Genomic DNA, 5,004 nt, shown 5'->3' on the forward strand with positions numbered 1-5,004 from the left:
AGTGGGCAGCAGGCCATGAGACCATGGCAGGCCACAAAGGCAGCCGGGTCCCAACAGGAAGCCATGTGGCAGGTAAGAGACTGAGACAGATAGGCACACCATGCAGAGTGAAGTTGGATATTTATTTAGTGGGTTATGGAAGGGAAGGGGAGAAGGGGGAAGAGCAGAGATAGAGGGGGGGAAATGGGAGAAGTGGGAAGAAGGAAGAGACAGATGCTGCCTCTGAGATAGAGAGGGGGGAGAGGGAGGGAGAGAGAGGGAGAGAGAGAGAGAAAGAGAGAAGAAGGGACTCAGGCTGGAAGCAGAAGATCAGCTTGCCTCAGCAAATGGGGAGGGAGTGGGCGTGGCTTGTCTCTTAAAGGGACAGGACCGACCATTACATTCCCATCTCTTTTTTATAATTAAAAAGGTAGGAAGTTAGGCACAACAGGTTAAAAGAATTGGGGTGGCAGATTCTCAAGACTGCTTCCTGCTTATTTGTGGGCACTGTCTTGGGGGTAACCTGAGAAAGCTGGGTGCTGGTCATATCCTGGGGTAGCTGGTCTCTTTGTTCCTGTCTGGTATTTGTGGTCTGGAAATGTCTGGTGTCTCTTATACCTGTTTAAGGTATTGACGGAACAGAGGACAAAGTTAGGTTTAGGAAAAAAAAAATTAGGACCAGGGAATTGAGAGGGGTATATCTGACCTGTTTAATGTGGATCCTTCAATTTGGCTCCATGGGCCTCACAGAAATTCTTTGGATTTGTGAAAATAGAAGTTTTAGACAGCAGCAGATGGTGGCGCATGGCTTTAATCCCAGCACTCGGGAGGCAGAGGCAGGTGGATCTCTGTGAATTCGAGACGAGCCTGGTCTACAAAGCTAGTTCCAGGACAGGCTCCAAAGCCACAGAGAAACCCTGTCTCAAAAAAACAAAAACAACAACAACAACAAAAAAAAAAAAAGACAGCAGCAGAATGATTGTGACAGATGTTTTTGCACAATGAAAAGAAGTATTTTTAAGACTATGGAAGACAGTGTGAGAGAGAAATTTCATAGTGTGTATTTGTCCTCACTCATAACTTGTAGGTATATAGCTTAATAACTTGTATTTGTATTTTGTTGAAATTTGTTTGGTAAGGTCCTTTTAAATGACAAAACCTCTCAGCTGTCAAACTGCATCAGAGATCTTTGAGAAGGATAAAATTTTACTTGACTTATTGATTAAAAAACAACAGAGAACTTACTTGGTTGGCACCTAGAGCTACTCCTCAGGGTCCCCCCATGGTTGCTGAGGGTCATATTTGCCTTTTGCTGTTTAGCACAGGGCCCACCAGGCTCCAGAAGATCCTGTGGGCTAAGAAATCTGTAGGAAGACAAGTCTACCTTGACCCAAGCAGCTAGGCTGTCAATTCCAGCGATTCTATTCACTGTCTGGTGATCTTCAATTTAGATGAAAGGGAGTCTTGCCTAGTGGTCATCCATCATGTTTTTAGCCATGGAAAGCAGCAAAGGGCTCAACCATAGCCGTGAAGGCTGTGGTTGGGGGCTGGAAGAGGAAAACTCACCACCGAAGCTACTGATATGCATAGAGGCAGATGGAACACATGGTTGTTGTGTTTGTTCTGTGTTTTGAGAGGGGCTCAAGTAGCTTAGGATGGCTGAGGATAACCTTGAACTCCTGATCTTCCAGCGCAGTCTCCTAAGGTCCAGGATGGCTGGTGAGGCTACCCACTTGCTTTCAAGCTCTGCTCTAAAGTCAACCTTGCCCTCAACTAGTCTGCAAATATCTCATGCTTGCATTGCTAACCAGGTTTCAGAATGAGCTGAGATAAGAAATTCCAGGGTGGGGCCAGCCTGAGCTCTGTCGTAGAGCGCCCAGGTGTTCTCGTTAAATGTTTCAGTTTAGGACTTTCTTTGTTGTTTGGCTATAAAAGTGCACAGCACCTCCTTAATGATGGAACGTGCTATCCAGGGAAACTTGAATCTGTGTTCCAGGACCAAGGTCACTCATATTCAGCTCGGGAAAAGCTGCTTCCTTATTCCTCTAAGGCAGCATTCTACATGTGATCTTAGCCAAACGCAGTGAAGAATTGATCAGCAAGATTCTTAGACAGTGTTGGTCTGCCATGTGCATGACTGGGTAAACCAAAAGCAAACATCTTAGTGATTATTGTAGAGTTAAGCTTTTTTCAGTTCTGTCTTTTTTCATACACATACACTTTGTATATATTTATAATTCTTATACCTCCCAAACGAATCAACATCCTCTCTCTCTCTCTCTCTCTCTCTCTCTCTCTCTCTCTCTCTCTCTCTCTCTCTCCAGGGTCCTACTATGTACCCCCATCTGCTCTGGAACTTAGAATAATCCTCCTCCCTCTCTGCCTCTCAAAAGCTTGAATTACAGGCTTTATTGCATCAGGCCACTTGGCTAACAGGGAAGCTATTAGACGTTCTAAGGTGTGTGACACCACACCTATCCCTATTTATTTTTAAATTATAACTATGTTCCCAAATGGGTATATACAAGTATATGCAGTGCCCAAGGAGGTCAGAGAAGGCATGGAATCCTCTGGAACTGGCATTACTGGCAGCTGAGAGCCCCAAGATGTATGGGCTGAGATATGAACTTTTAAGACTAGCAAGTAGACTGAAGAGATGGATCAGGAGTTCAGGGTGCTTACTGTTCTTGCAGAGGTCCCAGGTTCAATTCCCAGCACCGATGTGGTGGCTAATAACCATCTGCAACTTCATATCCTAGATGAACTGACGCCCTCTGTAGGTGGACTTTTCTGTCCCACCTGCTAGCTCCCAGATAACCACACAGAGACTTATTATTAATTATAAAAACTCGACTATAGCTTAGGCTTGTTACTGACTAGCTCTAAGAATTTAAATTAACCCATTTTTATTAATCTATGTGCTATGCTGAGGCTCATTTACCTCATCTATATACTGCCCATTCTGCTAGCTCTACGTCTGTCTCATGCTGCTTCCTTTTGACTCTGCCCTTCTTCCCAGCATTCTCTCTGACCTGAAAAACCTGCCTAGCTATTGGCCGGGCCGATCACATTTCTAGTAAACCGATCAATCCGAGTGACACATATACATAGTGTCCAAAAAGAGTATTCCACAACAGCCCTCTTCAGGCCTCAATGGACACTGCATGCGTTTGGTGCACAAACACATGTGCAGGCTAGCAAATAAAAATAATAAATAAAATTCAAAATTTTGCTTAAAAAAAAACAAGTACTCTTAGTGATTTTCCCAGTTCCAAGAATATATTAATTTTAATTAATAATATGTTTTTTTAAAAGAAATGTTTATTTTAGGTACAGGTCCTTGAAATGTCTATCTGAGAGGTCTTTTTATTTTATTTATATATATATTTTTAATGTGTTTATTGTTTTTATGTGTATATATGTTTGTTTATATGTTTATATGCACCGTGCAGGTACTAAGAACCAAGATCCTCTGCAAGAACAACAGAGCTCCTAACCACTGAGTCATCCCTTCAGCCCCTGAAGGATAATTTTAAATAAAATTCGTGGAGGTAGAAATAATAAATGGTGGGTAGTAAAATTATTCCAAGTACTGATAAACTGATATATCTTGGAGGTAGACATACAAGACAGTCTTTCTTTGAATTATTTATTTATTATTTTTATTTGCTAGTGATTCAGCCAGCTGTTCATCAGACTTGGAGATTAATTAACTTAACGAGATGAAATACCAGGGTGATGACTCAGTCTGTAATCCCAATAACTAGGGAGTCTGAGGCACATGTTAAAACCAAGGGATAGTTCTACAGTGACGACAGTCTAGGAATCCAAACAGACTGAGAAGGTAGTGAGAAGGTGGAGAAATGGTTCAGTCAGGTGTTTGGTTTCCAAGCATGGACACCTGAGCTCAAGTACCAGAATCCACATTTAAAAAGTGAAAGTGGCCGGGCGGTGGTGGCGCATGCCTTTAATCCCAGCACTTGGGAGGCAGAGGCAGGCGGATCTCTGTGAGTTCGAGACCAGCCTGGTCTACAAGAGCTAGTTCCAGGACAGGCTTCAAAACCACAGAGAAACCCTGTCTTGAAAAACTAAAAAAAGTCAGCGGTGAGCAATGCAGCCATGGCCAAGATTAAGGCTCGGGACCTGAGCAGCAAGAAGAAGGAGGAGCTGCTAAAACAACTGGACATTTGAAAGTGGAGCTATCCCTGCTTCGCGTCGCCAAGGTGACAGGCAGTGCCGCGTCCAAGCTCTCCAAGATACGAGTTGTGCGCAAATCCATCGCCCGTGTTCTCACTGTCATTAACCAGACTCAAAAGGAAAACCTCAGGAAATTCTACAAGGGCAAGAAATACAAGCCTCTGGACCTGCGACCCAAGAAAACTAGAGCCATGCGCCGGCGGCTCACCAAGCACGAGGAGAAGCTGAAGACAAAGAAGCAGCAGCGGAAGGAGAGGCTGTACCCGCTACGCAAGTATGTGGTCAAGGCCTAATGGAAGGGCAATAAAGTGCAAGGCTGGCTAAAAAAAAAAAAAACATTGAAAGTGCTGGGCGGTGGTGGTGCAGCACTTGGGAGGCAGAGACAGGCAGATCTCTGTGAGTTCGAGGTCAGCCTGGTCTACAGAGCAAGTTCCATGATAGCCAGTGATGTTACATAGAGAAACCCTGTCTCAAAAACCAAAACCAAACAAACAAAGAGCTGGGGAAGTCAACTGAAGAGCCAGGACTGTGAATCACTCACTGCTAAGCCTAACCACTTTTCTTTTCCTCTTTATTTTCTTCAGCTTCACTTTTTTAAAAAACTAATTAATTTTTTCTCCCCCCCCCCCGTTCTTTAAACTTTATGTGTATTGGTGTTGTGCCATGTGTGTCTGGTCCCCTGGAGCTGGAGTTACAGACAGATGTGAGCTGCCTTGAGGGTACTGGTAATTGAACCCAGGTCCTCTGGAAGAGCAGTCAGTGCTCTTTTTTAAAAAAAAATTATTTATTCATTTATTATGTATATAGTGTTCTGTCTGTATGTGCATC

General features: G+C 43.7%; 1 pseudogene; it reads left to right on the forward strand.

Moving 5' to 3' along the window:
• Positions 1-4,098: 4,098 nt before the first annotated feature.
• On the forward strand, positions 4,099-4,504 carry LOC142834887 (large ribosomal subunit protein uL29 pseudogene; annotated as a pseudogene).
• Positions 4,505-5,004: the final 500 nt, after the last annotated feature.

Source organism: Microtus pennsylvanicus, chromosome 14 (genome assembly GCF_037038515.1).
Source record: "Microtus pennsylvanicus isolate mMicPen1 chromosome 14, mMicPen1.hap1, whole genome shotgun sequence".
Taxonomy (NCBI): Eukaryota; Metazoa; Chordata; class Mammalia; order Rodentia; family Cricetidae; genus Microtus; species Microtus pennsylvanicus.